The 27,513-nt window shown below is 39.5% G+C and overlaps 1 protein-coding gene across 1 annotated transcript in view; it reads right to left on the bottom strand.

The window, feature by feature from the left end:
- SLC38A4 (solute carrier family 38 member 4) overlaps positions 1–27,451 on the bottom strand; it is a 78,852-nt gene extending 51,401 nt beyond the window's left edge. The window contains exon 1 of the mRNA XM_005680049.3: positions 27,382–27,451. The gene's annotated coding sequence lies outside the window, so the exon portion shown is untranslated. The remainder of the gene's footprint in view (positions 1–27,381) is intronic.

The following is a 27,513-nucleotide window of genomic DNA, read 5'->3' as shown; positions in this document are numbered from 1 at the left end:
AGCATTCTGGAAATGTTTGAATAGTCACCGTGTTGCAAAATTAGCAAACAAGGTTGGGGCAGGTTGACAAATTTACTGACTTGGCCACAGACCTAAATAGAAAATTCCTTTAGCCTCAGCTGATTAAGATTAAAAAAAAAAAAAGACTAGTTAGAAGACAGCTCATGTTGTTCATGTTTTGTTTTCTGCGTTTTGCCTTTGAAGCAACTAAGATCCTTCTGGTCCATTTCATTTCTCGATCCCACATTGAAACGATGCAAAGAAAAGGGTATCTCAAGTTCATTCTAAGCTTCTGCCTGCACGGCTACACCAAGGTGAAGAAAGATAACAAGATCTGTGGGGCTTGTGGATAATTATAATTTAAATAATGTACTGAAATTCTAAATGTTAATTGTTGTTGTTTAGTTACAAAGTTGTGAACATGAACTGCAGCATGCCAGGTTTCCATGTCCATCACCATTTTTTCCTAGAGTTTGTCCAAGTTCATGTCCATTGAGTCAGTGATGCCATCCAACCATCTCATCCTCTGTTGCCCCCTTCTCCTCTTGCCCTCAATCTTTCCTTTGCATCAGGGTCTTTTCCGATGAGTTGGCTCTTCACATCAGGTGGCCAAAGTATTGGAGCTTCAGCTTCAGCACCAGTCCTCTCTTGCTTTATACGATTCCTATCATGTAAAATGCCTGCTTGAGAAAACCGCACTACTAGGAGATAATGATTAAATTATAACAGCACTTCCTAAATAAATCACCGTGATAATTTATGTTTTTCACATAGAATACAGTATTAACATTGTGCTAAGCTGAGTTGACTGCCTTTCTAACAAATAGCAATTAATGTTTCAAAAACTATATACTATTCAGGCACAGCACATTAATTTTCATTGCTCTCTCACTTCCCTTTCCTGTCAAAGCAAATTCTCTTCCAAAACAATTTCTGTGCATTTGGATTTTGTAATTTCATCAGTGATTGGACTTTGTAATCCTGGTGTCATCTTGCCTGGATTGGACAACCAACAGTTTCTTAAGCTGGGACCCAATAGGCTGCCAGGCTAGACTGGGAGGAGATAGATAGCAAAGGAGACCAAAAAAATCACCCAGCAGATTTTTAAAGGGAAGGGGCTCTCCAAAAAGGGGATGACACAAATCCATCCTGTACGAGAATCAGCGTCCCTAATAACAAAAGATATGCTTAAGCTGGCCTCTCCAGAATTTTGAAACTGGGCAAGCAAGTCTACCCTAAGGTGTTCTTCAAAGGAATTTGAGCTTAGTGAGACTTATACTGGTGATGTTGACATTTCTTAATGGACTTTTCTGGGAATGCAGATGATTTCCTGAGTCAGATCTCAGTAAGCGAGGGGGCAGCTCTCTCTCTCTGCTGAGCTGTAAGCAACCCCCAAGGCCAGGTCATGGTGAGGTCAGAGCTCTTCGCAGCATGTTGACAGATGTACTGTCCTCTGCTACACGGGTTAGCAGGAGCCAGCATGGCAAGATTCACTGAACTACTTGTACTTTATGGGTTTTATGAGTTAGGAATTATACTTCCTGGAGGGCTGGTTAACACCAGACTTTCTTTAAATATAGGAAAGCTGACTCAGAAAAAGTAAATGTCTTGACCTCATTCAGCAGGACAGCAGTTGAGAGGGACATTTGGGCAGATGGTATACTTAGGAGGTTTGGGGATAAATTCAAGTATGTCTAGACAGCCAAGTTAGATTAGTTGTAAACAATTTCTTTTGTTTGTTTACCTTAACAGGTTTCTTTACCTATGAACAGGCTATGCCTAGGTATTGCATGAATGTTGAATGAGTGAAAGTCTTTATTAAAGGTGCTGTCTCAATGTGTACACCCAGAACAATTCTTTAGAACTTATTTAAGGAGTGCAACAAGAAACATTATAATTATTCTAATTGAGCATCATGCCACATATTAAAATGGAGTAGTTCCTTCTTGTGCTCAAAAACAGTTGTGAGATGGTATGGTGAATGTCCATACTACATGCAAGGAGTCATTAGCCCTTTTATAGAGAGCTGGATTCCTGGAATATTAAGCAGTAATCACCAATCATGTGTTCAAAGAATACTCAAATAATAATAAGGGCATGAGAAAATTATAATAAATTTTGAAAAGCAAGATGCAAAATCTAACAATAATATGTTCCCAGTGTTGCACATATCAGAATATAAAGAGTGTTTATTTCCACATTGTGAAAATGTCAATAATCTTTCTTTTCTCATCTATATTTTCCCATAAAGAGTATGGATTACTTTTACTATGAGAAAAACAATAAATACTATTAAAATACTAGGTTTTGTAAAAATTGTTAATCAATCCCAGACATTAGCCACAAACTAAATCTCTATTTTTAGTGAGGATATTTTGGATGCTTGACCAGAAACAATCAACTCTCTTAAAAAAAAAAAAAAACAAACTTCAGTTCTGAATGGGCATTTGAGTTATTTAAGGTATAGATAATTTTATCCATGTCCAGTTTATTCTGGAGGGTTGGATTGTTTTTCTTCCCAATCAGCAAGAGGTACTGTAATAACTCTCAAAGTATTATTGAGAAAAATAGAGATATTTAAATATATTTGGAGTCTCAATGTTTTCTCATTGAGAACTGACTATCTCAGAAACTGAGATAGTCAGTTTCTGTTACAGCCCAGTAAGCAGTCTTCTTCATTTATTCATTCAATAAGTATTATTGAACACCTATGTGCCAGGCTTTAAGGTAGGGGCTAAGGCAAGATAGACAAAAATAGCAGACCCAGTCTCTGTTCTCAAGAAGCCCTGGTCCCTCCAGGGAATCTGCTATGTAGGTCAGGATGCTATAATGAGGTATGTGAAATGCTCAGGGGAATGAGGAGCGGGGGTCAGAGAAGTGCAGCACCCAACTCAGCTTGAAAAGGACAGAGAAGACTTATCGGAGAGGTGAAGCTGGGCTTAGACTGAAAGAATAAACAGGAGCTGGCTAGGATCAATGGCGTGGGGAGCAGACTGCAGGTAGAGAGGCAGCACAGGAAAAAGCAAGAAGGCAGGAAGCAGCTCCCCGCTGTCTGGTGTTCCTGGAATGTTAAAAAAAACTTGACTGGCAAAGTCACTGGTGGGATCACAAGGGTTTAGGGCTCCTTGTTTTTTCTCTATTCTGTTCAGTTCAGATGAGTTCATTTAAACAGACTGGTCCAGCAATGCCACATAGAGTTCACAATTTCAGATATGTGAAGAAAATGTGCTTTTTCAGGAATGGTGATAGTTTAAGGCTACTGCAAACAGTAATAACCAACAGGGTTCAGTTCAGTCGCTCAGTCATGTCCGACTCTTTGCGACCCCATGAATCGCAGCACACCAGGCCTCCCTGTCCATCACCACCTCCCGGAGTTCACTCAGACTCACGTCCATTGAGTCAGTGATGCCATCCAGCCATCTCATCCTCTGTCGTCCCCTTTTCCTCCTGGCCCCAATCCTTCCCAGGATCAAAGTCTTTTCCAGTGAGTCAACTCTTTGCATGAGGTGGCCAAAGTACTGGAGTTTCAGCTTTAGCATCATTCCTTCCAAAGAAATCCCAGGGCTGATCTCCTTTAGAATGGACTGGTTGGATCTCCTTGCAGTCCAAGGGACTCTCAAGAGTCTTCTCCAACACCACACTTCAAAAGCATCAATTCTTCAGCGCTCAGCCTTCTTCACAATCCAACTCTCACATCCATACATGACTACTGGAAAAACCATAGCCTTAACTAGACGGACCTTAGTCGGCAAAGTAATGTCTCTGCTTTTCAATATGCTATCTAGGTTGGTCATAACTTTTCTTCCAAGGAGTAAGCGTCTTTTAATTTCATGGCTGCAATCACCATCTGCAGTGATTTGGGAGCCCCAAAAAATAAAGTCTGACACTGTTTCCACTGTTTCTCCATCTATTTCCCATGGAGTGATGAGACCAGATGCCATGATCTTTGTTTTCTGAATGTTGGGCTTAAGCCAACTTTTTCACTCTCCTCTTTTACTTTTATCAAGAGGCTTTTTGGTTCCTCTTCACTTTCTGCCATAAGGGTGGTGTCATCTGCATATCTGAGGTTATTGATATTTCTCTTGGCAATCTTGATTCCAGCTTGTGCTTCTTCCAGTCCAGCGTTTCTCATGATGTACTCTGCATATAAGTTAAATAAGTAGGGTGACAATATACAACCTTGACGTACTCCTTTTCCTATCTGGAACCAGTCTGTTGGTCCATGTCCAGTTCTAACTGTTGCTTCCTGGCCTGCATACAGATTTCTCAGGAGGCAGGTTAGGTGGTCTGGTGTTTCCATCTCTTTCAGAGTTTTCCACAGTTTATTGTGAGCCACACAGTCAAAGACTTTCCTGCATTGTGTTTAGGTGAGCTGGGGTCACTGCTTTGTGTTTGCACCATCAGGGTTGTTGTATTATAATTTTCCTAAGAACAGAAAAATTCACGTTCATGAGGTATTTTGCTTAAAATGATGTAAATATATGATTTGTTGTTGAGTTACCAAGTTGTATCCGGGGCTTCTCTGTCCCTCACCATCTCCTGGAGTTTGTCCAAGTTCATGTCCACTGAATCAGTGATGCTATCCAACCATCTCATCCTCTGTTGTCCCCTTCTCCTCCTGCCTTCAATCTTTCCCAGCTTCAGGGTCTTTTCAAATGAGTCATTTCTTCTCATCAGGTGGCCAAATAACTGGAGATTCTGCTTCAGCATCAGTCCTTCCAATGAATATTCAGGGTTGATTTCCTTTAAGATTGACTGGTTTGACCTCCTTGCAGTTCAAGAGACTCTCAAGGATCTTCTCCAACACCACAGTACAAAAGCATCAATTCTTCAGTGCTCTGCCTTCTTTATGGCCCACCTCTCACATAACTATCGTAATTATAAGACTTACAGGAACTGAATTTTTAACTATAGAAATCTTGACCCTTTCTTTAGTTATTCCTAGATATTTGAAGATTATATTTTAAGTTGTATCTAAGGTTCAACGTATTTAAACTTCTCTCTTTTTTCCTTTTTCAAAGTTTTTATTAATTTAATTGCAAAAAATGTAGGTCAGTCATGGTAAAGATGGTACATTTTCTAAAGCTATCAAAACAGAGAGAATTTTGTATCAAAGATGGCTAGAAAGTAGACATAAACTTTTTAATATGGATAAAATTACAGCAAATTGTATTGGTCAAAAAGAATTCCTACCATTTTTTAAATATTAAAACAGCAGGAAAGTATTATTAATGTGTTTGTGTACTGTCCTAGTAAACTTTCCTTAATTATTTTAAAAATACATCTAAGTGAGGATTGATAACCAAGTAAATTATATATGAGTAATATACTTAGTAATATTAATGTCCTAACTTTCAAGTGTCTACAGTCTCTAATTCTATTTTTATATTATCTAGTATAGTGTAATAAATAACAATTGGAAGACTGATACTTGCTTTTTAATGATGGGTGATCTGATTTTTACATGCACATAAGACAATCATGGTAAGGCAAATAATTTTGCTTGTGGCCTTTTTCCAGTTTTAAAAGACTGATGACATTTCCTTTGAAACTTATGACTTTTAACAGCTTTTTCAGAGGAAGCCTCAGAGGAGTTCACATTTTCTGTCTTGAAACTGTCTCTATTCATCCCTTCTAATCTTTGACACCCAAAGAATTTGAATGGCTAAACAAGGTCTCTCTCTTTCGTTATGCTAACACTTTCCATTGCACTTGATTCTAAAGATCTGGGGTCCAGGTCTAAGTCCATCATTTACTAGCTGTGGAACTATCAACTCAGTAAACTCTGTGGGCCTTCGTTTTCTCATTTACAAAGAGTATATAATTCCTGAGGTGACAACACCACCGGAAGAAGTAAATGAAATTCACCCATTCATCTATTGAGGATCTACTGTGCGATGGAAAAACACTTATAAACATGACTATAGTTCATATTGGCAAAACAGTTATTTTTTTCTTCCCATAGAGTCCCTTTTGCCACTGTTTGAACCACAAAACTTAGAAATGTAAATAGTTGGTAACTATATTTATATAACTGTCAAAGAAATAGCAAAGTGGTTTTCCACTAGAGACTCTTTGGACGTAAAGTTCTGATCGTTGACATAAACTTCCTATCTTAAATATTTAGATTTAAATAACTCATCAAAATTTTAGCAAGCTAAAAGGTGAATAACAGAATGAATTGTCTTTAATCTTTTTTTTTTCTTTCTTTTTCCTGTTTTCTATCAGTCAATTAGCAATCACTCAATTAGGGTGTAAACACTGAACCCATAAGTGTTTCCCTGTCTTTAGTCTCTCCTTCTACTTCTAAACATCTGGCTGTTTTTTCTGACAAACCCCAAGTCACAAAAATGACTGGAGAGCTTTACAGTTGGGTTGAGATATACAAGAGTTCTGTGGCTATCTGTATATATCTTTTAAATTGTTTATCTATATATATCTTTTAAATTATATATTCTACATTATATATACAAAAGATCTGTATCTACATTTACATTTATATCTATTAGGATTCACAGTGCATTTTTCCCCTTTTTAAACAAACTTAGCTTTTGTCCTTTGGTTCATATGCTAGGGCACTATAAGTGCGTTGTTGTTTTCTCACTGTAATTCCCAAGTCTTCTACCAAACATGGAGTTGCCCTATGAAATGGAGAGCACACTGACTCTGGAGTCCAAATTCAAGGATTCAGATCTAAACCCTATCCTGCTGCCTACTAGTTGAAGGACTTTACAAAGCAGAGTTAATCCCTCCCTCGCTGTGCTGTCTCTGCTTTCTAAAAGCGTTGCTACCATGCCAACATGCTCTCTTAGTATATTTGTCTACAGTAGCTTCTAGACTTTGAAGTCCTTAGGAGCAGACACTGCGTCTCATTTAGTGTAGTTGAATCTAGTACAGGTCCTGGACTTTGACTGCCTAAACTTAAATCTGCCTCTTGTCACTTCATGATCGTCTGACTTTGGGCAAGCTGTTTTTTTATCTCCATGTCTCAGTTTCCTCTTTTGTAAAAAGGAGATAATAATGCCTCCCTCCCCCTGCTGTTGTGGAGATTAACTAAGTCCCTATTTGTAGAACATTTAGAAGGGTTTCTGACACATAATAAATATTATGTATATGTTATATGTGTATGCTTAAGGAATTGTCTCTAACTTCGAAAGCTAATGTGGTACTTATTTTCTTTGTTGAAAAGTAGATAAATGAATTTAGATATTCTAGAACTCAGACTTTAAAATTGTGCCTAATAAGAACCATTATGACTGTGAGGATGAAATGAGATAATGGATATTTAAGCATTATAGAGATAAAAAGTATTTTTGTGGCTGTTTGATTATAAGGGCAATGTGACATTAGCAAAATCATTCGTAGAATTAAATTGGTTTCAGCACCTTTTGGTTTGGAAGTGTATTGTCACTGTTCATTAGAGTATTATTTCATCTGTTAAACTATTGATTAGTGCTGTTGAAAAGCTAGAAAACGGCAGGTTTTGACCCTGACCCGTGGAATCTCAGAAAGCAACCTCATAATAAGATACCATTTGCAATACATGTTTTTGTTTAACATTAACCAACCTGTGAAGCTGAACAGTACACGGTACATATTTACCTCTGAATGTGTCCTCAAGACACAGTGTTTAAACACGCAAATGTGCTGGTAGATCTAGGGAGATTTGATTTGGCTTGCTTTGGATTTTTTTTTCCTATAAGATTGACAAAACACAAAGACCCCAAAATGTACCAAGACACATGTTTCAGATGCCACAATAAATGACTGACCTTTTGCTTACACTATGGGATTAGAGATTGCTGGCCTTCTTGTACTAATTCTCAAATTGTCCACCCACATAGGTTTGTCTAATCAGAACCAGTTGATTCAAAGGTAAGACCTTTTTAATCATTATGAATCAGTGTCTGGATAAGCTGGCAACATGAATGGATGCCTGGCTCTCTTTGAGGCAGCTTCTTGATCAAAGAAGGACCCCACAACTTCCATTTCCTTATCTCTTAAATGCAGGGAAGTCTTATAAGCATGCACATATGCTACTTCTCACTAATTTCCAGTTAACTTGTATAAGACTGCTTAGAATTTGAGTTGAAGTTTAAATGACTAGCACGTCAAATTTTTTATTTTTTATTACCTCCAGGTCAATTTATTCTCAGAAATTTAGAGATAAGGAAACATATATGCAGGTGTTTTCAAACAGAAAGCTTTATAGAAACAAAAAACAACATTAAAAATCTTTAGTATTCTTATCAAACATTCTTATGCTTTTTGGGAAACAGGCCATTTTTTCCTAGGTGGTACGGGTAGAAATGGGAATAAACACAATGCTGGTAAAAGTTGGTGTTATTCATCCTGATATTTTACTTTCTTTCCATCTTTTCCTCTTTCAAACAGTTGATCTTCCAGTTGCTGACATAATGAGCTGTTGTCACATGAGTGTACTCGTACTGACATCAAGCCCTGTCTTTCTCCTAAACAGAATAATGTTGCAGTATATTTATTATATCAATAATGTCTCGAGACTTAATACTTATCTAGACTACTAAGACTCATGGTCTCAACAATGCTGTTTAATTTTCAGAAGATAAATTTAGTTGTTTTTTAAATCTGCCCATTTGGTGGTAGGATAACAATAAGTAGTCTGTTGTATGGCTCATTGTCCAATGTGTCACCACGTAGACTGGTTTTCCTGGGGCAATTGTTAAGCAAACAAGATTTTTATCACTCCCATGCCCGATTATGAAAAGCATCAACAGGAGCAAGAACTACAATATGAAACAGGAAAAAATGAGACTTCAGTGAGTTGTTGAAAATATCCCCCAAAGACTTTTCTCAGTGTTTTTGGTCATGTTTTTGTCATAGGAAATACAGCTTACATATTTCTTTTATATCTGGTATAGATAGTGTTTACCGCACTAATATTAGGATTTAGAAGTATGAGGCAAAGAGATGAAACACATGTTTAGATGTCGTCTCACTCCAGCTAGAATGAAAAATGTGAGACTCTGTTTATTTTTTTTCTAGGATTTTAGCAAATAAAAGTGTTCAGTTTCCATATGCATTGTCACCAAGTTTAGACCTACCCATGAGGAATGTCTAGGCGTATATACAAGTCATTTTCAAAGTGTAGAAACAGGTGTGGTCATATGGCCTCCTGAGTTTCCACCACAAATGCTTAAGAAACTATTTTCTTTCAAAGCAGATTTGGGGGGGGGGGGCAGGGATGAGGGGGTGGAATAACTTTTCAGAGATTCTATTTATAAAAAGTTAAAAAGCACCTATCTCGATCTCTATGTATAGCTCTATGGATCAAATGGAAATGGTCTTTGTTTTGTATCTTGAATAGACTGGTAAATTAAGACATTTTGTTTTCTATTATATTGCTTTTTCCTTTTTTTTTGTTCTTATTTTTGCATGGAACACAGTAACTTTGGGTGTTCTTCTGAAGAACTGATGTTGAAGCTGAAACTCCAATATTTTGGTCACCTGATGCGAAGAGCTGACTCATTTGAAAAGACCCTGATGCTGGGAAAGATTGAGGGCAGGAGGAGAAGGGGACCACAGAGGATGAGATGGTTGGATGGCATCACCTACTTGATGGACATGGGTTTGGGTGGACTCTGGGGGTTGGTGATGGACAGGGAGGCCTGGTGTGCTGTGGTTCATGTGGTTCGCAAAGAATCGGACACAACTGAGCAACTGAACTGAACTGAACACAGTAACTTATTAAAGAAGGCATAGGCATTTGTTATTTACTTTTCCACAAGTGGGATCATTCACGTACAGAATTTAGAACAGAGCTTAGGATGTAGCAATATAGATACAGATATGTACTGTGCTGTGCTAAGTCACTTCAGTCATGTTGACTTTTTGCGACCCTATGGACCATAGCCTGCCAGGTTCCTCTGCCCATTGGATTTTCCAGGCAAGAATATTGGAGTGGGTTGCCACGCCCTCCTCCAGGGGATCTTCCCAACCCAGAGACTGAACCCTCAGCCTCTTATATGTCCTGCATTTGGAGGCAGATTCTTTACCACTAGTGCCACCTGTATAGAAGTAAACAAATATTAGTTGTTGCTGTTGGTTGTATATTTTTAAATACATGAACCATATGAAGTAGCCTAGGAATTTAATGTTTTTATGAGAACCCTCTTAAACAGTAGATTATTTTTGACTCAGAAGAGCGATTATCATGTACTAAGTAAAGTCGCTCAGTCGTGTCCGACTCTTTGCGACCCCACAGACTGTAGCCCACCAGGCTCCTCCATAAACATTTCATTCTGTATTCTTGGCTGAAAACCAGGTGGCAAATTTAATTCCTCGGCCTACTAGCAAACATTCCAGGAATAGCCTCCAAACTTTTGTTATTTGCAATATTCACAGATCCCCAGGAGAAATAACTTCCTTTTGTGGGCTTCTCTAACAGAATAGCATTGAAACATGTATATTACCATATGTGAAACAGATCACCAGTCCAGGTTCGACGCATGAGACAGGGCACTCAGGGCTGGTGCACTGGGATGACTCTGAGGGATGGGATGGGGATGGAGGTGGGAGGGGGGTACAGGATGGGGGACTCATGTACACCCATGGCTGATTCATGTCAATATATGGCAAAAACTACCACAATACTGTAAAGTAATTAGCCTCCAATTAAATTAATTAATTAAAAATAACAGTCAGCCTTTTAAGCATTAGCATTCATTGCCTTGTGTTAACTTGCCTTGGAGTTAACATTTCAAACATAGGAAAACCTGAAAACATATATATTCATAACAGAAATACTGACATGCTCTCGATGCTTCCAGCTACCTCTGCCTGCTGTGATGTCTGTTTACTCTGGTCTGGTATTTATTAAAATATACAAATTTGCCATAGCAACCATTGCAACACAAAGCCTATATGTGTTTCTAAGATAAGGAGAACCTTTTTTTTTTTCTTAAAGAAACATACAAAAATATGCTAGTTGTCCAAGTACAGATTAGATATCCTGCAAAATGGAAATGTGTGTAGAAATAACATTTTTATATGGAACCTTAAGAATATTTTTAAATACTTAGACTATTTCTAAGTACCTATTATTGCTACCACTATTATTTTTTTTAAAGAAATCTGAAAGTTGTGGTGTATTTGGATATATAACAGTGAATCTGGCAAAGAAGACAGACACAGCAGTGCAAGAATTTGAGTTAATGGCCATCATTTTACAAAAAATACATGATTTGTAAATATAATGCCTTATTTTTATTTTCCATGACATTTGACATTTTGTTTTCAAGTTTATTTGTTAAAAGTGAACATTGTAGAACCTGAAAAAACCCACTCTATATCTTTTTAAAGAAAAAGTAAAAAACATTCCTTCTCTTTTTATGCTGAAAAAGTGATTTGTGCTTTATTGTCAGGTGAGCAGGTGACTGGGTCTTTCTTTGGCCTCAATATTTGGTATATTTGTTGGCTTAAATCCCATGAAATTTGAAGCCCAACACATTTGACTATTTCCATGTTTTCCCTATTCAAAAGTGGGTTGCCTCCATCTATTTTTCTCACTTAATTTTGGTAGAGAAAAAAGGAATTTAAAAAAATGTATTTACATAGGTTATTGAATCATTTTTCTAATTTTTTAATAAAACAATAAATCTAGAAACTGAGGACATAAACCTATATTAGTTTTATTGAAATAATTACAAAGAGACACAAGTTAGCTTTTTATTTCAATTCTGATCAAAATTCTTAAAAATTAAGTAGGTAGAAAGCAATAGCTCAGAGGGATTGAGGAATCTGGTTATAGAATAACCTCTCACCAGCTGAGAGCATTAAACTTCTGAAACGTCCATGAGAGGAGAATTCCAGGTTGCATAATTCAATATCTTAAGGGGAGATATGTTTTACAGGATTAGGGCCAAGCCTGAGTGAATCCACAAAATACTTTTATACTCATATAAGTAAAAATATCACCAATGATATTATTACATATTTTAAATTGATGATGATAAATACAGTTAAATTCCAACTTCTCACCTTTTGCCCATGAAAATGTCCCTAGAATTGTAAATTTTGCTGTTGCATAGCAGATTTTAACAAAAATTAAATTTACCCTGGTGGCTCAGTAGTAAAGAATCTGTCTGCCAGTGCAGGAGATGCAGGTTTGATCCCTGAGTCTGGAAAATCCCCTGGAGTGGGAAATGGCAATCACTACAGTTTTCTTGCCTGAGAAATCCAATGGACTGAGGAGCCTAGAGGGTTATAGCCCATGGGGTCAAAAAGAGTCAGACATGACTTAGCGACTAAACAACAAAATTACTTAATGAGATAATGGAAACTTCCTATGAATAGAAGCTAAATGTCCTTTGAAAAGTATTTTCTAGTATATATGGCTAATGTAAGCATAAGGCGTTAATTCTCTTACCTTTTCAACAAATAGAACAAAGGGAAATCAAACTAAAGTTAAACGTTGATAGGTTTTGGGAAAGTTTTGCTTTTGACCTTCACCTTGGAAAATAAAACCTGAATTCTCGTCTGGCATAATAGCAGGGAAAGCTTATAAGTATGACTGTCATAATCCATCTGAGCATCTTCTCTTAAGGGATAATCAAAGGGTTTGGGTCATTCCTCTTCGGGGAGTCTTTTGTCAACTATTGGTAGACTATAGGGGCATGTTGATGGGTTCTGCCACACTAGAGTGTTAAAGAAAGCAGTTTAGTCAAATCGCAAAACCAATGAATCACCTCTGCACGAGTCACATTTTCAATCGCTCCAACCCCATTTCTCCATTTTATTTAAATATTATTTAATATTGATTTTTTCACTTGAAAGCTAACTTGTTTTTAGACAAACCAAAGTGCATTGTTCCTTAGACATGATGTTTTTAAATTGGAGGATAACTGCTTTACAATGCTGTGCTGTTTCCTTCTGTGTGACAATGTGAATCAGTCATAAGTATATTTATGTGAATCAGCCATAAGTATATTTATATATTCCCCCTTTTGAACCTATACCCCCGTCCTACCCCTGTAGGTCTAGACGATTTTTTAAGTGTCCTTGGCAATAAAGTTTACCAAAATAGAATGTTTCATTACATAACTTAGCTTATATACTGTATTTCATTTTTATTTCTTATTTGGGAATATTTCAAAGTTATACAAATGTTGGTGGAATAATATGCAGAAACCTTACATATGCACTATCGGCTTCAACAATTATCAGCCATGGTTAATCTCATTACGTGTAAACAACCACTCCATTATTTTAAGGCAAATCCCAAATATGTTGACTTCCAAGTAAATATATCTTTGTATATCAGTAATAGAAAAGTACACTTCTAAAAATGTAGTCACATAGCAGAGCTTTTAAAATCAAAACAACCCCTACTAGTTACTGGTGATGTCTTGCAATCTTAGAGAAAGTTGAGTAAGCACCTGGGTTAGTAGATCAATACACATTTTGAAACCATACTGAAAGGGCACTCCAGGTTGGCCAGATTCTATCTGGAAGAAATGTTCAGTAAATTACGGATACTGTGGGGAAGGATATTTGTGCAAAACTGCACAAAATGTTGGAGAAGGCGATGGCACCCCACTCCAGTACTCTTGCCTGGAAAACCCCATGGACGGAGGAGCCCGGAAGGCAGCAATCCATGGGGTCGCTGAGGGTCGGACACAAGTGAGTGACTTCACTTTCACTTTTCACTTTCATACATTGGAGAAGGAAATGGCAACCCGCTCCAGTGTTCTTGCCTGTAGTATCCCAGGGACGGGGGAGCCTGCTGGGCTGCCATCTATGGGGTCACACAGAGTCGGACACGACTGAAGTGACTTAGCAGCAGCGGCAGCACAAAATGTAGGTGGCAGGACAGGACCCTCAAGGAAACAGGCAAAGAAATGACAACAAAGTGCAATTTTTCTTTAAAATAGAGGCGATTTACAAGAGTTAGATTGAAGAAGGCAGAAGATTAGAGTTTTAGGGTGACGTTTTTAAGGTTGTATACATTAACAAAATTCAGAATATTGAAAATTCTATCAGACATATGATTGGGGTTTATCATCAAATAAATTATATGAGGTTAAAAAAAGAGAGAGAGATAAAGTGTGGTTGAACCTCTGGGTTAAAACAGACTTAGGAGAAATATCAACCAATGAGTGTGTTCACCTGTTTCATTCTGATTCAAACACAGTAAGGGTAAAACAAAAAAGAGAATCAGGTATTTGAACACTGCCTGAATATTTGATAATATTAAGGAAACATTGGTTTACTTAAGGTGTGATGACATTTTATTTTTAAAGACTTCTTATCTTTTTGAGATACATCCTGAATCATGTATGGACCAAATGGTATGATGACTGGGATCTGCTTAGAAATAATCTGATAATGATTATGGTAGGGGTAGCAGGGAGGAAAGGTTTGGGTAAAGGTGAAATGCAACAGACAAGTATTAACAATTGTTGAAGTTAGATGAAGACAGAGTTACAAAATATCATTCTTTCCTTTGAAAAATGTTAGTGATTTCCATATTAAACATGGTTAAGTTTCCTAGTTCAGAACTACTATATGTATTTTCCTTGATATTTCTCCCAGAAGTTTAAAAGCAGAAAGAAGACACTATTAAGTTCTTCAACCAACCAGAAATTTCTATTAACTGGCACCTTTGAATTTGGCCATTACAGATGAATTTCATGATGGTGAGCCCAGGGAACTCTGAAACATTGAAAGATTAAATTGCATTTGATAAGACTGTGATTTTAAAATGAATCTTGCTATGTTCTAATTCTTTGAAAATCAGCAATCCGTAGCAGGTACAATTTCCCCTTAATAAGAACACTGTATTCCTCAGTCATTTAACAGAGCTTTTCCGTATCCTTAGTTAGACAAAGGAGACTTTTGAGCAAATGTTCTTCCTCTGTGACTGTGAAATTCGTACAGATCCATGTGCATGTGTGCACTTCACCTAATATTGAGAACTCCTTTAGAAGAGGTTGTTATTCTGAAACAACTCTAGAGTTGTTCCAATAGAGTTCCAACCACTTAATAAAAGAGTAATTATTTAAGGTGTGGCCCCAAATAGGAAAAAGTCAGAATTTGTCTGGGACCCTTTATTCCAGACTCAGTATATTTTGCTATTTATTTAAAGTATGGCTGTTCTGTCTGTAATTGAATGCTATGGTCTAAACACAGCCTTTTTAGGTCTGTAATTCAAAACACAGAAGGAGTTTGTTTAGACATAAGTGTAACCAGAAAAAGAGCTAATAGTTATGCCCTTGATTTGATTGAAGCCATGCTTCAGTAAAATCTCAACCAATTTGTAGGGAATCATTAGAACTCTAATAATTTGGTATTATGTAGCTCGAATAACCAGTTAATTCATGGAAATTTTCACTTGTCTGAGGCTACAGGTTGTGTTTGTGAATAGCTTCAAGATAGATGATTCATCATGAGACTATTTTAATTACTCTTTGTAGCTAATATCTAGGATTTATTCCCTTCTTTATAAAAATTCATCCATCACTTGATTATCTCTTACTAAAACTAAAATCTGTGCCAAGCCGCACATATTTCCATAGATTTAAGGAGGGAAGAATCATTCTGTTTCCATTTGTTTGTATCCAGTCTCAGTGGGTGGGCAGCTGGAGACTCTCTCTTCTTTGCTGACTCTGTTCCTCCTTGTGATATCAATTAAGGTTGAAAGATTCAGAGAAGTCTAAACAATCAAGTTTTCTTCATTCTCCACTCACATCATTATCACCTGTTAATTCTGTAAAGTCTGAAATCTCTTTTATTTAAGTTCTCACTAGTAATAAACATATTCATGACAGCCCAATATTATGCCAGGCACTTGTATCAAGTCAGTAATACCCTAACCTTTGTTCTTGTTCAGTCGTTAAGTCATTCCCGACTCTTTGTGACCCTGTGGATTGCACCACGCCAGGCTTCCCTGTCCTTCGCTCTCTCCTGGAGTTTCCTCCCATTTATGTTCACTGAGTTGATGATGCCATATTATCTCCCCATTTTTCAAGTGGGGCAACTGATGATCAAAAAGATGGAGTAGCTTATCCAAAGACCAAAGCTGGTGAAGGACTGGCTGAGCAGGACACGCATATCCCCACGTCTGACTGCAGAATCCAGTTCAGTGTCCATGGAGTACCTACTCCACGTTGGACACTATAGGGTCCCTGTCACCAACTAATGGAACTAAACTGAAGGGCTCAGCAAGAGAGTTGGGGCAAATAGAGCAGGTGTCATGGAGGAAAAATGGTGTGGCTTCCGAGGTGAGAGGGGTTCCAGGCAGGAGTAATGGTTTCAGAAGTTTGGGCCCAGAAATACCAAAACGACTACAGTCTATTTTATCTCAAATGGAATGTTCATGCAGAGTTCGAACATGTTCGTGTTCGTGTTCTGTCTGAGGTTGGCCTTGACCACCAGTTAAGGAGTTTGAACATTCTGTAATCCTGGTACAAAAAATAATGTAAAGCACTGGATTCTGTTTCATTTTTCAAAGTGTGGATACTGCTATAGTGTTACAACATTGTTTGAAAGTAACTGTACAGCTAGTACTTGATTTCTATGTACATTAATATAATACGTGCAGTATTTATATTTTATTTTTCTTTCAGAAAAGCTCTACTTCTTTTCTTTAAAGAACAAAAATTCAAAAACAACCTCCCCATCACCCCTTAAAAAAATCACTACAGTGCTGGGAACCACAGTTTACGTATGTGCTTATATTTTTGTGTCTGCTCCACCAATGACTGTCATCATTAGTCATATAAGTAAACAGCATTAATATAAGAAAGGTAAACTAAATTCAGTGGGCCTTTTGTTCAGTCTTCCCATTGACAGCCAAGTGTTGGCTCCTTCAAGATTACAGGGTTGAGTTAACTGCCCTACCACATACTGTGTGACCATGTGGTCCAAACACAGGAGATGTGACCCAGAAGAACAGCCTGTAAATCAATATGGGATATGTAACATTTATACAAAATAAAATAAGTCATAAAGACAGTAAAACAATCATATTTCATTTTTAAAGATTCAAAAAACCAGATTTGCCTATCAAAGAAGTTACAAGTGATTTTAGCTATGACATTCCTGGTCCTTTCTATGTTTTAGGTTTTGGAACCAGCATCCTATATCTACCTTCCATCCTCAAGCAGAGGATGTGGGATAAGAAATATTTTTCTGGTAACATAAAGCATTAAAATGGAGATTTAGTGGACAATGCCTTCAGTTAAACTTGGTTCTAGTCAGGGTTCCTGACTGATAGTATTATTTTGTGAATTGTTCTGACTCAGAAAGCCCAAAATGTGAAATTCTAAAAATTTACTTAAAGGAGTATACACTTTCAGATAGTAGTGGATATTTCATTCTTTCCTCTGCTTGGAGGCATGGTAGTATTGGGGTGGGAAGTTGCCTAATTAGGTGTTGACTGATGGGGGGGCCAAGCTTACCTCTTCCAGTCCTATAGAAGTGATGCGCTCCCTTAGTCATTACAGCCACCAGCGTCCAGGTTTGTGGGCATTCAGGTGAGAGGTAACATCCTCTCTTAACACTTAAGTGACCTCTAGGGGATGTTGGCCGGTGGGATGAAAAGCCAGAGTAAGGTAACACTGACTGTCTCTGGACCCTTGATAGTTGCCCTGGGGCCAAAGATGCTATTTTGACTCTCAGTGACCCTGTCAAACTAAAGTGCCATTTGCTGGCATTTCCAGTCATGTGTCTGTCCCTGAGTTATCAGCTATGTGACTGAGCATAAACTGGCAGGGGATTTCCTACTACAGAGGCTTTGTTTTCGTTAGTTTCAAGAAATTGGAGTTATCTAAACTAAACGTAAAATCACAGAATAGATTATTAAATGGGCGTGGAAATTTTGACAGATTCTAGATTTTATAACTTATTGTCTAAAGACATACTTTCTCTGCCCTATTCCTTTTCTCCTTTCCATCCCTCCAATGACCTCCATCTTAAATGGAGATGTAGTTCATAGACCTTTTTGCCCTACCATACAAATGTCATTTTTAAAAGAAAAACATTCAAATTTTACCTTCACACTTCATGTCACCAAGTTCCTTCAGCACCTCTTTAATCCAACTAAAGTTCTAAATAAGTATATCAAGTGAGAGGAAAAAATATAAAAATATACCAGTAAATACAGTCAAACAACTGGAATACTACTTGCCAATAGAAAGGCCCCAACTATGACTACGACAACCCATTTCCCAGGTGGCGCTAGTGGTAAAGAACACACCAGCCAACGTAGGAAACAAAAGAGATGCAATTTTGATCTCTGGGTCAGGAAGATCCCCTGAAGGAGGACATGGCAGCCCACTCCAGTATTCTTGCCTGGAGAATCCCATGGACAGAGGAGGCTGTTGGGATATGGTCCATAGGGCTGCAAAGAGTTGGACACAACTGAAGTGACTTAGCACACATACATACATGGATATCACAACTTGAATGACTCTCAAGAGCATTATACCAAGTGAAAAAAAATTGATCCCACAAAAGATTCCATATAGTATGATTTCATTTATGTAACATCCTCAAAATGATAACAAATAAATAAATAAAGAGATGGGCAATAGCTGTTTGCCAAGGGTAGAGAGAAAGAGGAGGGTGTGACTACAAAGGTTCTTCATCTCTGTAGCATGGAAGCTCTGTCTCTTGGTTGTGATGGTGGTTGCACAAATCTGTGCATGTGATAAAATGACACAGAAACTATATACACATATTGCACCAATGTCACTTTCCTGGCCTTGATATTGTAAAAAAATTATGTCCCAGGTAACCACTGGAGGAAACTAGCTTTGAAAGGTACATGGAATCTCTGTGTTACCTTTGCAACTTCCTGTGAAACTATAATTGTTTTAAAATAATAAACTATACAAATCAACCAACAGTGTGGACTCCTCTGCACAGCAAGTATAAATACAGCATAGCTAACGATGCCAAAAAAGTATCAGATCTGTTTTAAAGGTGTGCTGTCACTAAAGAGCTGCTTCAAAGGCAAGAAGGAATAAAACCGTGCTGAACTGTGTTCTCGGGGCTCTCACAGCATCCTCCATTTCTGCAGAGCTGTGAACCATCTGACTGTTTTCCAGGAATGCACAAAGTGGGGTGAAAGCACAAACCCCTTTAGTTGGATCCCATCAACAATCAATGTCAGTTTGGTCATTTAGTCTATAAGAACATTCTGCATCCAGGTACCATATTCCTCTGTCCCCTTTGGAAAAATTCCAGAAAATAAGACCATAGCACGTAGCCCCATGTAGCATGCAGGAAACATTTCTTCAGACAGAAAGGATCACAGTAGCCTCTCTCTTTAAAGAATGCCTCTCTCTCCTCACCTTTTTCAGTTCTTTGCTACGTCTCCCTCCAAGATTGCCTGACTCATTAGCCTGATCTTTCTAGTGAAGTTGTATTCATGGCAAAGCAGGCAAAACTGTGAGCGATGTGGCAACCCAGGCGGGGGTCTCCTGTGGTCCTCCCTGTGCACAGCGACCCAGCTCATGCTCCCCATGAGCCTGCAGGACCTGCGCGTTACCCGAGAACCACCAGTTGCCCCTGGAGACGCTTCTGGGCGGCCCTCACCAAGTACCAACACTGCGAACACAACAGCAGCCTGATCAGCTGTCGGCCAAAGTGCCTCCTGGTGAGTTACATCTTTTTTTCTTTTTCTCATTTAACATTTTTATAGTACTGTGAGTGTCCCCAGTGTTATAAAATTATGCCAAAACAAAGAATAAAGTCCTTGTCCTGAGAAGTATGCGGTGTAAAAGGCGCGAATGATGCAAGGAAAAAAAACGGCACAAACACACAGAGCGGGGAGGAAATGTAAGGTAGAATCAATGAAACTTTCAATGGACCGCGAATGGAAAGGCTACCAGCAGGGCTCCAACTCCTCCCCATAAAACAGAATTATAGTAGCAGTAGCAACAGTAACATTTGGGGGTGTTTATTGTTATTAATATGTATTGTGCAGTATCATCGAATTAATTCTGTAATGCAGGTACTTTTATTATACCTACCTGGAAATGAAGGGTTTAACTGTTAACAAACACCTCTAATGCTTACAAAGTGCCAAATATGCTTCTGAATAAATTAACTCATTTAATTCTCATAAAATCCTTCTGAAATAGGAACTGTTTCACTCACTTTACAGATGAAGAGAATGAAGCAGTCAGGTTAAGTGACTTGCTCAATGTGGCTCAGGTAGAAAGTGAGCAAGCCAGAATTTGAACCTGAGAAGTCAGAAGGATGGAGCCAAGATCCAAATCCAGGAAGCCAGTTCTGATGGCTCCAGGATTCATATCCACAGGCCCTGACTCTCAAACCTGTGTGTTTCATTATGTGCAATGAAGCACAATGAAAAAATACTTTAATTTTAAAATATTTATATTGACTGTTCACAATGCAGATTTATTTTGTAAAGGCCTTTAATATTGTGATGAAAAAGCATTTATTTGAAGAATAAATATTGTTTTTTTTAAAAAAGGGAACATGTTTTCCTCCTTCCTTCCTTCCTTCATTCAATAAACATGCATGAGTGTCTGTTTACACCAGACACTATGTGAGGTACCATGGTGACAGCAGTGCCCAAACGAGACAAAAATGACAGAAAACAAGGGAAGTGGACATGATGTTCATTTTAATGATGAATACACACTAGACTTATCAGGAGCGCTAGGGACAAATAGCCAACAGGGAATAAAGGAACATTTCAGTCCTATTATACAGCTGCTGCTGCTAAGTCTCTTCAGTCGTGTTCGACTCTGTGCGACCCCATAGAAGGCAGCCCAGCAGGCTCCACCGTCCCTGGGATTCTCCAGGCAAGAACACTGGAGTGGGTTGCCATTTCCTTCTCCAACGCATGAAAGTGAAAAGTGAAAGGGAAGTTGCTCAGTCATGTCTGACTCTTAGCGACCCCATGAACTGCAGCCCACCAGGCTCCTCCATCCATGGGATTTTCCAGGCAAGAGTACTGGAGAGGGTCGCCAGTGCCATACAGGGAATGACATTATTCTGGGCTGGACTGTCCCACATGAGTATTATTTAGCCCTCTTTTCATTTCCTCCCTTCTGTTTTCTTCATTGTAGTTACAGCACTTCGAGGAGAACACGTTATCAAATAACACTTAGTATAGACATTTGTTAACACTTCAAACAGTGCTTTGGGTGACAGCAGGAGTAACATTAATGATAAGAGCTATCACATATTAAACACTTCTTATGTATTAGGCATTAGTCTAAGAATTTTACATGTTAACTCATTTAATAGATCATGAGATCGATTCTATTATGATCCAAACTTTATAGACAAAGAGATTGAAACTCAGAAAGATTAAGAAACTTACCCAAGGATCTAATGCTAAAATGTGGAGGTTTTAATCTTTTAATGGAAATTAGGTTTGGGATTGCTTATAGGTTTCAGTCACTCTTTGAATTCCCTTCCTCATGACAGTGTGAGTGAGTGTTTTACAAGTCTGGAAATGGTGAAGCGGCATGCAGACCTCTGAATCTGCAATGAAAAACTAGTATAAAAGATCCCTAAAGAAAAAAGAGATGCTGAGAGTTGAGTTTTCAAAGTCTACTATCAAAAGCTAGAATTTTACTCAGCTTAAACATCTATTTTGGAGACAGGAGAGTGAAATGTATTACTGTCTTCTCATTTCATTTTTTTAAAAAAAATTTTTATTTTCTGATTCTTCTTTAGCATGTTAAAATGCAATAATCAACAAAAACTAAAATAAGAAGAGAAGCCCACAGCCCTCCGAGCTACCTTTTAAGAAAAGCATAATAAAGCATTAGCTTGGAAGTCTTTTTCCTGATTATATAGATTGTCCCTATAGTTTAATAAAACATCCGAGAACAAGAAGAATAATTTGGTTTTCCCATACACAGGACAACAAAGTCTGGTCTTCTTATCTGATCTTGGGTTTTAAAACACTAACATTATAAAGAGTTATAGTCCTCTATTATAGGGCCATAATAAAATGATAAAATAATAAAATGTATCACTAATTCTTATTATAGTCGGTCATTTCGTTCCCTGTTAGCACATTTCACTTCTGACATTCAAGAGAGAGGCTGAGCTATGGGACATTTGCAGAGAAATCATGCGAGGACCCAGACCATATACTCCCCCACCCTCCACCTCCCCACACATCCCCACCCCCACCCTCACCTCCTCCCAGCAATCTCCACTGAACTCTTAAATTCCTGAGTGGTCTCTAACTCCTTTCTCTGCTTAGGCCAGTGTTTCTGTTGAGAATCCTCCCCTACTTCCTTCACTTCCTTGTCTGGCTGACTTTTATTTCTGCTTCAAAACCCAGCTGAGGTATCATTTGGTCTAGAAATGTTCTCTGACCCCTTTCCTAAGCCAAGTTTGGTGGCAGAGTGCTCAAGTCTGATTTTTTTTCCCTGGCCCTTCACATGCTGTTAACACAACTGTTTGCTTATTTATTCTTTCCTTCACTAGACTCATCCTTTTACTCCACAAACATTTCTTGAGCACCTAGTATTTGCCTGGGACTCTGGTAGCTGTTAGGGAGACAAGGAGAAAAGAAACTCCCTAATACACTCCCTGGGGGATAATGATATTCAATGATTGTTTGCAGAATGAATGAATGAAATTAGGTCATTACAAACAGTGGAAAGAAGATCAGAAGATTAGCAGGCACATGAAAGTGATTTGTTTTTTCCATTCTGCCATTTCTCACAGCCCACTCTGTTGTATAACACCTCTCTAAGCTTCTTGATTTCAGTTTTTGCTCTCCTCGTAGTCTTCGTCTTATTGCTGTCTTTATAGGAAGCAGGAACTTTGGCATAGGAGGGACCACAGTTCTGATGCCAGCCCTGTCGCTTACTATCTCTGTGATTCCTGGCTCTTTGCTTAATTTCTCTGAGCTGGAATCTCCTCCTCTGTAAGATGGAAATTACAAATACCTATACAGTGGAGTACTGTGTGAATATTAAATGTGATTCACACATAAAAAGGGCTTGACTCTTAGTCTGACTTTGAAGAGTCTTCCTTTCCTTTCTTTTGGCTCTCCCCTTCTTCTATCCCTCATCTTCCTACAAGACATCATCAGGGTAGTAGTAGTATGCGAGATGGTTTCATGTGATACATGGAATTTTCTAGAATATTAATATTACTTATATATTATACATTTTTAGAATAGTAATATTACTTATACATATTAAAATATATGATCATTAAACTTCATTCAACTTTTGTTTTCTATAGAAATTATTGCTTTGGATTTGCAAAAAATAAAAATATAAAACAGAGATTTGTTTTTTAAAAACAGGAAAAGAATCTGAAAAAGAATGGAGAGACATATACTCCAAAATAAAATAAAAATTAAACTTAAAAATGAGAAGAAAAAAAATAAAACCAAAAAAAATAGTTAGAAAAAATACTGTCAGTACAAAGGATGGCGGGCAGGGGGCGGGGGGGATATGCCTAAAAACCACTGCAGAAATTAACAAAAATGAGAATATAAAAGAAGAAAAACCTTTAGCTCAGAAGTTCACAAGCTGCTATATTTATTATGCTTGTCCTGAGAGCTTGATAAACTGAGAAGCCTCTTAAAAATGAAAGAGGAGAGTGAAAAAGTTGGCTTAAAACTCAACATTCAAAAAACTAAGATCAAGGCATCCAGTCCCATCACTTCATGACAAATAGATGGGAGAATAATGGAAACAGTGACTTTATTTTCTTGGGCTCCAAAATCACTGCAGATGGTGACTACAGCCACGCTTTTAAAAGATGCTTTCTCCTTGGAAGAAAAGTTATGACCAACCTAGACAACATATTAAAAAGGAGAGACATTACTTTGCCAGCAAGGTCCATCTAGTCAAAGCTACGGTTTTTCCAGTAGTCATGTATGGATGTGAGAGCTGGACTATAAAGAAAGCTGAGCACTGAAGAATTGATGCTTTTGAACTGTGGTGTTGGAGAAGACTCTTGAGAGTCTCTTGGACTGCAGGAGGTCCAACCAGTCCATCCTAAGGGAAATCAGTCCTGAATATTCATTGGAAGGACTGATGCTGAAGGTGAAACTCCAATACTTTGGCTACCTGATGTGAAGAACTGACTCACTGGAAAAGAGCCTGATGCTGGGAAAGACTGAAGGCAGGAGGATAAGGGGACAACAGAGGATGAGATGGTTGGATGGCATCACTGGCACAATGGACATAAGTTTGAGCTAGCTAGTTGGTGATCGCCAGGGAGGCTTGGCATGCTGCAGTCCATGGAATCGCAAAGAGTCAGACATGAATGAGCAACTGAACTGAACTGAAATGAACCATAGTTATGCATTTCTCAAATGCCACTTGTAAAAAAAATCCAGTCCTGGGTCTGACAAAGATTAATTCTTAAGCTTCATGGTCATGCTTTTGGCTTTCTTAGGATAGAATTAGTCTCTAATAGACTAAGAAGTCAGTCTTGGGTCTCCAGAACCTGTCTAGTTCTGAGTATGATTAAATGTAAAGCGAAAGAAGATTGTTCTGTACCCTTAAGAATAATTAATGCCCAAACAGAACTTCCAAAAATGTTCTATGTCTCCCACACTGTGTATCTCCATTTCTTGATCTATAATATAGCTGCTAAGTCACTTCAGTCGTGTCCAACTCTGTGCGACCCCATAGACGGCAGCCCACCAGGCTCCCCCGTCCCTGGGATTCTCCAGGCAAGAACACTGGAGTGGGCTGCCATTTCCTTCTCCAATGCATGAAAATGAAAAGTGAATGTGAAGTCGCTCAGTTGTGCCCAACTCTTAGCGACCCCATGGACTGCAGCCTTCCAGGCTCCTCTGTCCATGGGATTTTCCAGGCAAGAGTACTGGAGTGGGGTGCCATTGCCTTCTCTGATAATATAGCTAGAATAATATAATCTAGCTCAATAGGCTAGGGTTAAATGAGGGTCAAATGTTAAAAGAAGCACTTAGAAACATATAGGGAATATAATAATTGATATGTATGCGTGAGCCATTATTATGATGAATCTAAAAGAAACTAGCCTCTTTGGGGCACCTAGCACTCCATCCTCTGGCAGAAGAGCTGAGATCCTATGCCCACAGACTGGAAAGTTATTTATCCCTTTACCCAAGTCTTCCTGTTTTTGGAGGTTTTGTGATAAAATCAGCCCATTAAAAGCTTTCTGTCTCTGAACACATATTTGTTGTTGTTTAGTCGCTAAGTCATGTCTCTTTGCCACCCCAGGGTATTCTGTAACTTGGGGAGATCAGATACTCTCTTCAGTGTCTAGATCAGATACTCTCTTCAGTGTCTCTGTGCTTATAATCTTCTACCTAAAAATCTACAGATTTTTCTGTAGATTCATTTGTTAGAATTTGAGACTATATCACATGTGCACACACACACACACAAATGTTTCTTGTGTTCCATATAAGACAGTCCACCAATCTCACCCACTCCTCAGAGACTTATTTGCAGTATGGGGACAAAAAAAAAAAAAAACCCACAGGCGAATTTACACCTCCTCCCAGCAAAAGTTAAGGTCAAGGAAAAGTTTTAACCAAAGCTGAAACAAACCCAGGCCCTGGAAATTGTGATCTGGGTGTAGGATCTTCTGTTTACAGCATAAGACAGTTTAGTCATAATGATGTCATAATGATTATGTTTGCACTGCCTAGGGAGCGAATAAAGATGAATATAGGAAATCAGGAATTTGGGAAACAGACCATTCATGTTGAAAGGCTGGCCACTCCCTCCTTTCCTTAAGGGTGTCAAAGTGCACCACTACCCAACCAATAACAAAGAAAGCAGGTCCAGCAGCCTTGGGGGATGGGGCACCTGACCAGGAGGCGGTGGAGGTAAGCGCAAGACCAGGTCTTCTTACACCTCCAGCGCAGAGGTTACCCTTCGCTTCTCCTCTCTTCTCAGGGTCTAAGATCCCTCTGAGACAGGTAGAAATACACCTTTTGCACTAAGAGATACACATCAACAGCCAACCTGGCGTCCTCCGGTGAAATCAGGCCCGGGTATTTAAAGGCTCTGCGGAGGACGGCAGGTGGGGATTTCTGGATCATCCCTGGTTTAGTTTACCCAGTTCCTCTAACCAAGTCGGCAACCTGGTGCCCACTTCTGGGTTGATTCCGGTGCACGTTGAAGGGACACTCGCAACCTTTTCCTGCTGGATCACTAAGGGGAAACTAGGGGATGCGCGGTTTCTCCACTTCCAGCCAGCGCTCTCTAGGGCGCACGCCCAACTGTGCGAAGAGCCCCTCCCTGCACCTCGCGCGGCTCTGGAGCTGGTCCCCGCGCTCACCCTTCTCCTCTCCCGGACTCCGAGGTGCTCCCAGCGTCCCCGCTCCCGTTTCCATCCTCTCTTCCTTCCATTCTTTCTCTCCGTTTTCTCCATTTTCCTTCCTACTCCTACCCCTCTCAGGGTCTGGACCCTTGTCTGTCTCTCCTTCTCCCCTCCTCTTTGGACCTCAGCCCTCTTCCCCGACGGCCCCTCTCCGTTCCCTTGGTTCCACTTGTCTTTTCTGCTCGCTTTTCTGCGCCGCTCTTTCCCTGTTTTCTGTGCGCCCCAGGCTTCTCAGCCCGACGGCAAGGAACGCGCTCACCGCCCGCAGCCACGGTCCCCAAATCCAGCGCTGATCTCGCCTTCTTCCTCCCCTAAAGGAGCCTCCCCGGAGTTTCCTGGGTCAAGCCCTAGCTCCCGACCCAGGGAACCGCGCTGGCCTCCCGGGAGGCCCAGCTGTCAGGGAAGATGGGTCTATTTTAGGTCCTGCATCCAGTGTCCCCACCCCGAGGACGCGGGCACTGGTCCCGCGACTCGGGTAACACCTCTCCAGCACGATCCTGAGCTAAGGTGGACCCAGTTCCTCCAGAGGGTCTCGGATCCCCTGGCCAGGCAGGCGGCGGCGCCACGGCTGTGGATGGCGGTCTCAAAACAAGCATCTCGAAATTCGAGCACCCAGGGAACCCGGGCTCGCGGGCGGGGCGTTCCAGCGCAAGCCACCCACTGCCCGCCCCCCAGGACTAGGCCGCCTTGGCACAGTCACTTCTCCTGGCATAGAGACTCACAGGAGCTTTCCCAGCCTGTGCCCTTTACCTCGGTTTGCCCTGGTTTACTTAATTTCTAGTCAGTCCGGTCATTAGCCTGCAGTAACCTACACGCAGTGGGATCCTTTGGAAAACGATAAGGATTTAGGACCATCAACAAGACACGAGGAGCCACAGCGTCTAACCTAAGCCCCAGAAGGTTGAGAGACCACGCTGCAGACGTGTGCGTGTCCCCATGCGCACTCGAGCGCGCGCGCGCACACACACACACACACACATATCCCAGTTGGGATCCAGCCACAGGTTTGCACACTGACAAGTCTTTAAGTCAACGGAAAATATAAACAGCTTCACTCACCCGCCTTTTTCTTCCCTCTCCCGATTGGGATCCAGGGGAAAAGGGTGGATTGAGAGACCCTTCTTTCTTTTCTTTTCGCCTTTCTAAAGAGTGGAAATTTCCATCATGTGATAGGGGGCAGCATCCCCAGTG

Source organism: Capra hircus, chromosome 5 (genome assembly GCF_001704415.2).
Source record: "Capra hircus breed San Clemente chromosome 5, ASM170441v1, whole genome shotgun sequence".
Classification (NCBI taxonomy): domain Eukaryota; kingdom Metazoa; phylum Chordata; class Mammalia; order Artiodactyla; family Bovidae; genus Capra; species Capra hircus.
Note: the sequence above shows the minus strand (reverse complement) of the source record. Positions and strands in the feature narration are given on the sequence as shown.